At 36.7% G+C, this 12,538-nt stretch overlaps 1 long non-coding RNA gene across 1 annotated transcript in view; it reads right to left on the bottom strand.

The window, feature by feature from the left end:
* Positions 1-9,255: 9,255 nt before the first annotated feature.
* The window catches only part of LOC148735891 (uncharacterized), a 4,644-nt gene continuing 1,361 nt past the window's right edge, over positions 9,256-12,538 (bottom strand). The window contains exon 3 of the long non-coding RNA XR_015999142.1: positions 9,256-12,208. This is a non-coding gene — a long non-coding RNA (uncharacterized LOC148735891). The remainder of the gene's footprint in view (positions 12,209-12,538) is intronic.

The raw sequence follows: 12,538 nt of genomic DNA, 5'->3' as shown, positions 1-12,538 counted from the left end.
AGAAACTGGGCGCAAAGGGCGAAAAGAAAGTCTGCTTACAATCTTTTCTCTTTTTTTTTTTTTCCGGTTTCTTCGCTTCAAAGCTTGATATGAATGAACACTTCAGCAGTGAAGAGCTGACAATGCTAAGATGACTCTTGGTGCCTGCTGATCGAATGGCTCAGTGTATAACAATTAAGGGGAGGACGGGCGGCTTGTGGAACGAAATAAAAAAGTTGTAACTAGAATAAAAATTAACAGGCAAACAAGAAAAAGTAGCAAAACAACATTAAGACAGGTCAGACGCGAAAGGATTTGGTATTTCACAAGTCAGGCCGACAGATTCTGCTACAAGTTAAAGGAAGAAAAAAAGCAAAATCAAAACCATGAAAACTCACCAATTTCCTCTCATCCAGAGGTTTTCCCATACTAGTCTGTTGAATTTAAAATCGCAGACAAATATTATTCAGCGCGTAATGCGTTCAGCTGTAAAAGAGCTATTTCAATGAATGCACTTTGGTCCCGAGCAACAAGGATAGAGGTCCTGTCTACTGTCTTTTTCAAACACTCTCATGCCATCTGTACTTTCTTTAGCTATAAAGACACAAAGATATTTCACGACCATCCTTTAATATATCAATAAAAGTGAGAGTACAGAAAAGAAAACGCTGAGCAAAATTAAATCAAGCTAAATTGCTATTTATAATGACAAAAAAGAAAGACAAACATTTAAGCCTGCTGTAACCAGCAAGTATCAACTTAAACTTTACTGATCACGACAGATTTTCAAAAAATCTTCAATTTCAAGTATCGTTAATGCAAGGGATCGAAAAACAAGCCTACTTGAAAGCACAAAGCTGTCTGTGCACTGATCTTAGCTCAAGGAAGTATTCCTCTGATTCTTTTCTCTCACCGCATTTCTTGTGAAGAGGAAATAATTTGTCAGCTCACACTGAAACTGACCTCTCAGCCTACTTTTCTTGTGAAAAGCAGAGCCTATTTCGGCAACTTGACGCGTCTTTCTTTCGTCGGGTCAAAAGTCACGTTTAGGATGTACGCTAAACTCTTTCACTCTGATAACCTAAGAAATCCGCTTAGCGCTCTGAGTGAAATGGAACGCTGAGTAACAACTTGGTATTTCAATGTTGACTCAATGTTGAGCTAATCGCCTCCCGCTTAGCTCAGTTGGTTAGAGCGCTGGATTGTGTTGTGCGGGAGGTCGAAGGTTCGAGCCCCGGCCGGACCGATACTCACGGTCTTAAAATAACTGAGGAGAATTTGCTACCTTTCTATTATCAAGAAATGGATAGATATTCTAGTCTTCTCAGTTAAGGACGAATAAACAGTAGGCCCCGTCTCCTGCAGGGTTAGGGGTAGGAGACGTTAATTTCCTACGCACGAGATTACTGTGTGGTGGATGTCCTCCCCTGGGGTGGGATGGGTGGGAATCGCCCCTGAAAAGCCCCCATGGGGAGCGGTCAACTAACGTATGTATTGAACAATTTTATAATTAATCTGATAGAGGGCAAACCATATTACATTATTTCAACTATCTCAATGGATAGACGATATTACATGGCCGCGCGAAGATACGAAATTTCTCTGCGAGTGTTAAAAGTGTTCGCTTCACTTACTCGTGAAATATTTTTCAATACAAGAAGAGAAATTTTGTATCTCTCAGCGCCCATATAATATTCTGTTTATTATATAAACACCAATAAAAAAGCCAGACCGTTCATGTTCACTTTTGCTGCGAAAGGCACAGTTTGTTATGCCACTACAGTAAGGTTTTAATTTCACTTGTAAAGATAACCTTATTTTCACTTGTGACGATATCACAAGTCGCGCGAAAACTCACCCGGTATTTCATTGGTGTAAATATAATAAAAAGTGTTCCTCTACACTGTATTCTAACTTGCATGTCACGCAGATTTAAGATTAAGCCTTGCCATCGTTACTGTTTCGTGTAAATTTGTATTTTGCGGTTCTCATCACATGAAAAAGTGACCAGGATATCAATTAAGTAATAACAATAACATTATGATTAAAACAGGTACAATAGCAGTAACAGTTCTCTTCTATCTTGCTCTCACAACATACGACTTGTGAACAGCCTACACAGGATGAAATGACTAAATTAAGTTTCCTTAAAGGTAACTTAAAGGTTAACATTAGAAGTATTTAAGTCATCTTTAGAAGACATACGAAAGTTCTGAAATGTACCTTTAACTGAACTTTCCGAAGTCAATTGAAGTGTCCTTATGAACCATTTAGTTAACACATTAAGGTCACTGAAAGCAAACCTAAATAACAATTTCATGAACACTTTAAGGTCACAGGAAACCAAACCTAAATAACCATTTCATGAACACTTTAAGATCACATGAAAGCAAACCTAAATAACCATTTAATTGATTTTAGGAATCCTCTTAATTCTTGTAAACTCAACTTTAGTCAACCAAAACTTCTACTTGTAAATGCACCTTAAAGGTTTCTTCAATCTTTTTTCTCTTCAAGTACTGCTTTAAGTTACAGGTTTTGTTGTAATTCATCTTTAGTTGTACTTTCAGATTCTCTTAAATTTCAAGTTTTGTTAACATTCATCATTAAGTGACCTTTAAGTGCCTCTACAACCTGCAGGTTTCACTTTCAACTGACTTTTGATTTGCTTAATCACACCCACATTTATATCACAATAACTTATGATATTTTGGGCAACCTTACAGTTGATAGAAAAAGAAGCATCACACATTCAAGTAATAACAAAGTGTTTTAAATTGCAGTGATGAAATAGTTTTGTTCAAAACTCATTTGTTCCCCTGAGATAACATAAACCTACAATGAAGCTGAGGATATCCCATTCGAGCCCCATACATAATTAAAAAAAGAGATGTTCAAATGTTTGAAATACTGATTGTCATACTTTATTCAAATTGTTTCACTTCGTCAATGTATAATATAATCTCAGTCATGCAGGTAATAGAATATTTACCACTATAAAAGTATGACAAATACACAAATTATATAACTAGCTGTAGTAACACACTACACAAAAAGCTATTGATTCACAAATTGTACTCTCAACTCCAGCTACTAAGAAATGTGATTTGAAATGATACTTGTCTGACAATAAAAAATATAAGTTCAACCTATCAATCTAAAATTCAGAAAAATTTTCTTAATCGACTTAAATTTGCAATAACTCTCAGTTATTTGCTACACTATTACAACTGTAATACTTATTAAATATGATCATATACCTTAATTTATTTTAGTAAACAAGTGATTGAAAACAGTTCTCTTACTAGTTATTCTAAAAAAAGTACTCTGCTCATTACTCGCTCAATCATTTGCCATTGAAACAATTAATCCACACTCACTCATAATTATCGTCTTTACCGTCATTATTACCATCACAGTCATCATCACCATCACCATAGCCATCATCATCGTCGTCGTCGTCATCATCATCATCGTCGTCATCATCATCATCATCATCGTCATCAACATCATCATCATCATTATCGTCATCATCGTCATCATCATCCTCGTTCTTCTTCTCATCATCATCATCGTCATCATCATAGCTCTCGTCATAGTCATCATCATCGTCACCCCTGGCTCTTTTCTGAACCTTATACCTATTTCTTTCAGCTCAGCTTTTGAAAGAAGTCGACGGTTACACCTCAGCACTGACCGTCTGGTTCCCTATTACAGGAGAAAAGCGTCGTTGGCTCCCCTTCTGTATAGAAGATAGGTGTCCATTTCACATCATTGACTGATGGTGAGTTCTGTAATGGCTGTAAAGGCCAATACGAGCCTTGTATTGTCTATCACATTCTGGACAACACAGGCCTAGTGCTAATTCTGTCCGTGGCTGTTCTTGTCTTTCTTTCTTCCTTTCCCCCTTTGGCTAGCTTTATGCCTTCTGAACGCCTTTCCTCAAACTTTTCCACTCCATCTCTTCCAGGAAAAAAGACAACATTAACCAAAGCACCAATTATTTGCAACTCTCAAACTTACATTTTCACACAAGATAATTATCTAGAGCACCTTGCTCTCCCCCACGTATACCGGAATATCCCGTTTCCTTTCGCTATAACAAAAAATACCTGTTTCATTAATTATGTAACACTCACATTTTCACACACAAGATACATGTAAATATTTGACGCATTCAAGGACATTGGTCTATACAGCGAGCAGTGAAAGAGAACGTTAACCTTTGAATGGTAAAGTTTGAATGGTAAAGATATTCTATTTAAGTATGCTGATGATACTAGTATTGTTTGGCCCGTGTGGAAAGAACAGGATAACTCAATGGATATAGTAAGAGCGTTTATGGAATGGTTCGGGGGTGGAAGCGGAATAATGAATAATGAATAACGGCTTGAAAAAGAAAATGAATAAGGAATAACGGCTTAAAAAGAAAATGAATTATGAATAACTGGGGTTTAATCGGGAATAAAGAATTATACCAAAAAAGAATCGCGTAAAGAAGCAATAGAGATCACGCGCTCGAAACTTGCAATCTTCGTCAAATGTTTGATGTCTTTGATGGTTTTTATGACCTTTCGGTACCTTGCAGTCTCAGAGTCTAGTCGCGGTATTCAATTATAGATCCTCCTTTGCCAGCCGACTGCCTAACTTTTTCCCGATTTCGGTCCTGATTGGTGCGTGCGTTTTATGTTCGTTATGTCATCACTGTTTGGTTCGTCTCTTTGTGACTGTTTGCCTCGAGTGACGTGTCGGTGTGTTTTTAGAGTGTCGAAGAGTAATCGAACAGTAATCCAGAAATGGGAAAAAAAAAAAAAAAGAGATCGCGACAGACGGTAGGTTAAATTCAAGTTTGATATCGTAATCGACATTCGGTTCATGTTTAATTGTCTGTTGTTCACCACAGTTCATACGCTATCAAAATTGCATTATTGTTTCCAGGTCACGTTCCCAATCTTGGTCGCCTGAAAGTTCAGAGCGAAGCTCAAAACGGTCGAAAAGATCGGAAAGGTGGGTCAATTTTAAGTGCTTAAATGTTGATGTATTATAGTTTTCTGTTTAGTGAATTGTTTTCACATGCTGCAGCCAATCTTAAAACGCGAAATGACTGACGTCCACCATAGAACAAAACTGAGCTTCCTTCGTCTTCTATTTAATAATTACCCGCAAAATACCGTTTCGCAAATTACGATTACGTTTGGACAAATAGCTAGAATTATTAATATGAAAAATTTCCCAATAAGATACACCAAAACATGTACCATTAATTAGCGCATCGAGGAACTGTCTCGAAAGTGTCTTCGTAAGCAAAATTGGCAAAGCGCATGGTGAATTTCAAGATGTCAATCCCACATTTCCGACGGAATTACTAAACTACTTTCTTCCAACTTTCTTTTCTACCGGCGAAACATACACTATCGAATATATATGACCCAGTAACTGCTGTAATTTACAATATGTTCTAGAATATTACACTGCTAATAATAAGCAACTATTCCCCATTGAAAAAAATTTCCCTAACCGAGACTCAATACATAAAGCGCTTTTGTAATTTCTAAAGGCAGAACAATTGTAACTCATGATCTGAACATTCGAGAAGAAACATACTAATTATTCATTTTCGAATTAGTTTTCTTTCAATGTTTTCTTTATATTTTTTGTTACCAGTTGGTTTTATTTGTCTATCATTGCTATTTTTCTAAGTGGAGCCCCCCGTCTTTCCGTTGTTACGTAAAAATGTCACCTTCATTAAAAAAGAAAAAAAAAAAGGAAAAAAAAATGCACCTGAAGAAGGCTGGTTTGGCAAGCCGAAATATAGTATAACTTTACATTTCTTCCTATGTTGTATCTATCTTTGCTTCTATACTATGATTTTAACTTGTTACACCGATCGGTTAACTAGTTTGATTTAAACATATGAAGTTCCTCAAGCAATATTGAACAGTTGATTTCTCATCTACATTTCTGTTGGCACATCTCTTTCAGTTCTCAACACCTGTCACGATCACCAAGGAGGCGTGGCAGATCGCAAGAAGGAACAAAGTGACGATTTGCATGTATTTTATGGCACCTATTTGATCAAAGCTTTAAACTTACGTTCAGGCCGGTTTAATACAATATTGAAATAAAAAACAGAAGATTACAACTAAATGGATCATGAAAGAGCAAATCGGTGCTGGTTTACGCCTGCCACACTACTAGTATCAGTATAGCAGCTATAAAAATAGACCCTTTACTCTCAGTGATTAGTAAAGGATTAGAATCCTTTATTTAAAAAAGGTTAACCAGAACTTTGGGTTTAAGTAATGATCCGCATAACAAGGATAGCGCTGAAAGGCAATGCACGATGGAATGTCAACTTTTTTCATTTTAACAACTAGTGATCTCATTGGCCAAGACTCAAAAACCGCTTAAAAGTTAAGGTTCAAGTTGCATTTTGTCTAATTTTTTTTTAAGGTATCAAGTATATTTGAGACCCAATCGCACAACATGCAATTTTTAAAAGATATTGTATTTGGGGAACTTCATAAAAGAAGCAAAATTAATATTTATTGTCTTCTGATTGGTTAAGCACGAACATTACCTAAAATCTATTTGATGCAGATGGATTTTAGTTTTGTAACGAGCTCCTTCCCTATTCTTGAAATCAACGATATTCTATGTGGGAAAGAGCCAATGCCATGGAACAATGAAGTTTGCTATTGTTCTTCTTATGTGGAACATTACTTAATATGGGTACCACATTTATTTCTTTCATTAATTTCTTGTGATTGTCTTGGTTGATTCTGAGGTCGATAAATTTTTGCTCTTATTGTTATTATCTTTTTCAGAACTGGCCATTTTTTCTTATCCATCATAGCGATGGACTCATGTCGTGAAAAAAAAAACATTTTGATGTCTTTTGTTATCGATTTGTTCGCAGCAATTCTAAAATCCTTGTATACTTCGAATCAACTTTGAAGGATTTGTACTTGTCTATCGATATAATCTGGCTTTTTTGAACCGTGTGCGTATGTAAATAAGTGTCTAAACTGAAAATTGGTGTTTTATTCCTAGATTTAAGCGCTCTAGGTTTCAGTCAAAGTCCAGATCACGTTCATCGGAAAGGTATTATTTTGAGATTACCGAATCGCGCCGGGATTCCTATAATAAACCAAGGTCAGTATAAATGTTGTGGTCTGTTTAATTTCGATTAATTTGTGTTCACCAAGCTCTCGATACCTTCTCCAGTATTTTAAAGTAAAGGAGAATCTAGCGAAAAGTACAATTTCAAGAAAACAGTGCTTAAATATTTTTTTTAAGAAAATAACATCCGTCCGCCCCTTCAACGCCTTTCCCTTTCAACTTTGCGCAATACACTGGACTCAAACTGGACAAAACAATTCAGGATCGGCTCATGCATATAATAACTTTTGAAAATAAGCACCGATTATGCGTGGAACTAGCTTACAGTCGAGGCTCATGCGGGGGAGTCTCGTTAAAAATGTTTGCACGTGAAAAGATTTTCCCGCATGAGCCTCGACTGCAGGCCAGTTCCAGTTCAAAACCATGAATATGAATATTGTCGAACATTAACAGTCCTTGAACTATTTTCTACATTGACATATATTATGTGAAGTAATTGGCAATCGATCGGCAAGCAAAGAATTCGGCCCTGGCATACGGCAAATTCATCGGGAAATACGCTTTTCAAAGGTTCATCCTTTAACTGTACATGTCGTAACAAAATGAGCCTTTTCGATCCTTTGGTGGTACTTTGACTGTTTCAGGCAAATGCACCGCTTACCGCTCAACTAGCTTTAACGTGTTAAACACGAAGGCGCGCTATAAAAAGAGCCTTAGGTCCCACTGGACCATTTGTCAATCAACCGTCGTGTGATGTAGAACTCTTAGAGTCAAGTCAGCTTGAGCTACAGCTACTCCAAATTAAAGCACTGAGCAGCGGGCGCATTCCTCAAAATCGTTTGATGTCTTCATTACAATACAAAAATTTTTGAGATTTGTGTTTTCTTTCTCCAATGGAAACTGTCTTTATTTGTGGCGGTAAATTTGGGATCGAAGTAGGTGGTTCGCATGTTACCTCATTGCAATGACGAGCTTTGCCCACCTAAAAAATTTATGCAAATTAGGCTAAGCCGGATCTGAGTTCCGCCTGGCAATTATTAACTGTAAGAGAAGATCTCAGTTCGCGCCCACAGCACGTTCAAGGTGTTGCGGAAGAAGTTTCTGTAATTACTTTTTGGCACTTTTCGGCGTCAAAATTGCATAGTTTGGGTAACCCAAAACCCTTAAGCTGACCTTTCTTGTCATAACACGAATGTTTTCCAGAAAGGGACACGCGGTAATGTCGGTGTCTCTCGTGTGCAGGCATTTTTCCAGGTAAAACCTTCGCGTGGAATCAACTCATGTTTAATTTAACGCTCCTTTTATTCGCACAATGTAAGCCAAAGCAATTTTATAGTTAAACGTAAAGATCAGAATATTTTCTTCTAAGGATGATAAATGATCGACGCTGAACTAAATTACACGTTGAAGAAAATGCAAAACGGCATAACATGTAAAAGAGGAAATTTGGAAAAATACGAAGTTACGGAAACCATGAAAATCTTCGATTTTTAAGAAAGGAAATTTTTATAATTCCAAGCTAAGTAAGCTTTTCTAGTGTTTCATTCTTTAAGGCTTTGTGTAGAGCGGGGCCTTTGTTTTATAAACAGTAAAACTTAGTGACAAGTCGAAAGGGCTCGCTCTTGGTTATGATACCAAAGAGTAGAGGGACACCACGGTGATCTTCCAGGTGTTTGATCATCGTCGCCGCTCGTGGTGTACTTCGCTACTTAGGTGAGCGAGATCGACGTTCTTCCTCTCTTTAATTCTGACAGCTGTGTGAAAGACCTGATCCTTACAATGAAAAACGGTCGATTGTGCTCTTTCAGTGGCGGCTTTAACGCTCGTCCATATTCAGCGCTTATCCTAAACATGCATGGCATCTCTAGCTATTTACAAGACACGCTGCGATGTATTATTCGTCCATGTTCAGCACAACAACTGCGCTAGTGAGATGGAGAATCGAAAGATCACATTGTTGCGCTCGAAGAACTGCGCTAAGTTTGCCAAGTTCTACAATGGACAACAGATCGTACGACCTCCCGCAAGAATAAGGACAAGGTCTATCAGTTACAAGCAATGGATAAATGGAATTGTAAAAAGTTTTAATTCGTCCGTGCATCGGAAGGCCGATGGTATGTAATTTTGCTCTTTTCCGTTCTTCACACACTCGAATAGCTGTTAAAATTAAATTTAATTGCGGGTTGTGCAGTCAAAATATAACGTCGCCCAACATGGTTTTAGTTAAACCAGTGTCTTCTGAGGCGCTTCCACCAAAATAATTTAGAAGGGAACAACAGCGCTAACCGATTTAATATCTTCTCAAGAACATGTCAAAGTCTATTAAAACGCAGAAATTAAAAATAGTAAGAATCGGTGGTTCAGGTTAAAAATCATTAAAGAACAGTTCTCAGTTTAGCTCGATAGTGCTGTCACTTTGCACTCGTTGTTCATAGTGACTTACTCATTACTTTCAGTATTTGTTCGAGCTTTTCTTCGACGAAATAAGGGACATACAAGAAATCGCAATTCACCCCTAAAACAAAAATAATAAGCTCTCCTAATTGGACACCAGATATGACTGCGTAGTAATAATTGCGTAGTACGCGAAGTTGCAGTGTGAGAAAAATGAGTGAGGAAAATAATTCTAAGTGCTGTACAGCGCGGTTTTTAACATAGATTACCTAGCTAAATGACCTGCTTGTTTTAGATATTTATGATAATATAGGAAGGTCCCCAAGGAATACTAATAACCCGGCGTGTAATTTTGTGATTGACAAAACCTGATAACTCAGGTTTATGTTTGAAAGGGCAAATCATTTAGTACATTTCACTCCAGAAGTAAATAATCTCTTAACTTTCGTAATTATTATTTTGGTTTCAGGCAAATGGTGTCGAGTTGAAAGATACTAAGTTCCTGAAACATACATCCAAGCTTTGTTAGCAGGCATGCCGAATGCTTTTATAAACGTGCGAGGGTAAAAATACATTTGCGGCCCCCTGTATGGAGAGAAAAATCCAAAGTTTTTTATTACAGGGATGGTAGAGTGAATGATGTTATTTCTGGTCTGAGTCATCAAAGTTCTGTACCATTAGAGTTAAGAAAGGCTATCGGGGGGATATGGAGGTTGCTGCAAGTAGTAGCTGTTAAACTCTCAACAAGCTTTACAGGTGGCCAATTAAAGAGCATGGGGCAAGAAATCAAGCACGATTCTCACCCAGTAAACTAAAATGGTTGTTGGAAATTGAGATGGACGAGCAACCAGAGAATTTGAAGTAATCTGGTGGCCTGATCTTTTCTCAGGCACTAAAAATGGGAAACTGACCTTGCGATTTTATGTTCCTAAAGTGATACTTTGATTTCAATGATGTGTAGTACACAGTCTAGTTGACTTGTTCGTCATGTTTCCATAAATTTAGTAGCTGTTTCTTGGCAGTTTTTGTAAGTTTGTTTTAAAAAACGATAAAATGTGTTTTGCATTTAGAGGAACAAACTTGTCTGTAGAAGGCTAAGATTAAACCCTGAATACAGCAAAATGACCCTGTAATATTAATGCAATTCATGTCTAGCTGGGCGCACTATACTCTGATGCCCTTCATTCTGTTGTAACCAAATTCAGAGGAAAAAAAAAACACCTGGAGAAACTCTTAGAGGGATAATATCTGTGGACTTTCACCATTTCTATGGTCATCAGGAATGACAGAATAAAGCAGTAACTGTTCACAAAGTCTTAATTCACTAAACTGAAAGAATAATGAGTTGGAGGGAACTATAGGTCATTTTTTTCCAAGCATCTCTAATAATTCATGATGGAAATAGTAATAACATTGATAACAATAATAATGATAATAATGATAATAATAATAATAACAATGATAACAATAATAATGATAAAAATAATAATAATAATGATAAAAATATTTACAATAGTTAGAGAAATAATGTTCATTATCCTGATGGTTATAATTCCTATGATTATTTCCATTAATCTAATCATTATTATTATCATTCATATTACTATTATGATTATTTCAATGTTTATCTATGAACAAAATAGTGTTATTGTTAGTCTAGCTGAATGAGTATCCAAGTGATTGAAACTGGGGCAAAAACAAATTAAGAAAAGACAGAAAAACCCCAAAAACTGTTCAGGACTGCAATTCTTGAGTTGGCTCATCATGAAAGGTTTTGGGACTTCATTAAGCTAGTGCTTTCTGTAGTGGGCCCTGTGTCAAAGAGAGAAGAGTAGCAGCTGAATTAATAATAATAATACTAAGGACAATGATAGCATTGATTGACCAAAGTCACCCTATGACTAATAACAGATGATACATGACAAACAGCATAAGCAACACATTTTTCAAAACAAAAAGAGCAAGCTAAAATTGCCATTAGATAAAAATAACTGTCCATAAAAGACTGACAGCATAGAGCTGAAAAAAAAATAGGGACTGGTTCTGCCATCAGATAACAACAGTCCATAGACTGACCACCCAAGAGAAACAGAACAGATCGGTGGTTCTGCCATCAGATAACAACAGCCCATAATGGACTGACTACCCAAGAGAAACAGATCCACCTGTTAGTTCTGCCATCAGATAACAACAGTCCATGGACTAACTACCCAATAGAAACAGAACTAGGCAGGTGGTTTTGAATCAGAAAACAACTATTTAAGACCTCTGTACAATGTGTCTTAGAAAATCTTCTGCATTCTAACAATCTATTGAAGAGACAAACTATCAGAAACACTTGAATTTCTATTTGGGGGGAGGGGGGAGGAATTAAATGAAAATCTACTTGCCTTAGCATGCCATCCTCACTGAGCAGCCTATTTCAATTTGAAAATGATGATCACAATCATAAAGAAAATGATAATGATAACAATAACAAATCATTATTATTACCATTTATATTACTATTATGATTATTTCAATGTTTATCTATAAACAAAATGGTGTTAATGTTAGTCTAGCTGAATGAGTATCCAAGTAATTGAAACTGAGACAAAATAATCTCAAGAAAAGCCAGGAAAACCCCAAAAACTGTTCAGGACTGCAATTCTTGAGTTGGCTCATTGTGAAAGGTTTTGGGACTTCATTAAGCTAGTGCTGTCTGTAGTGGGCCCTGTGTCAAAGAGAGAAGAGTAGCAGCTGAATTAACAATTGTAATAATAATGAAGACAATGATAGCATTGATTGACCAAAGTGCCTCCGACTAATAACAGATGATACGTGACAAACAGCATAAGCAACACATTTTTCAAAACAAAAAGAGCAAGCTAAAACTGCCATCAGATAAAAATAACTGTCCATAAAAGACTGACTGTATAGAGCAGAAAAAAATAGGGACTGGTTCTGCCATCAGATAATAACAGTCCATAGACTGACTACCCAAGAGAAACAGAACAGATTGGTGGTTCTGCCATCAGATAACAACAGCCCATAATGGACTGAC

This window comes from Stylophora pistillata, chromosome 3, assembly GCF_964205215.1.
Source record: "Stylophora pistillata chromosome 3, jaStyPist1.2, whole genome shotgun sequence".
NCBI lineage: Eukaryota > Metazoa > Cnidaria > Anthozoa > Scleractinia > Pocilloporidae > Stylophora > Stylophora pistillata.
The sequence above is the reverse complement of the archived record's forward strand: the minus strand, read 5'-3'. Positions and strand labels throughout refer to the sequence as shown.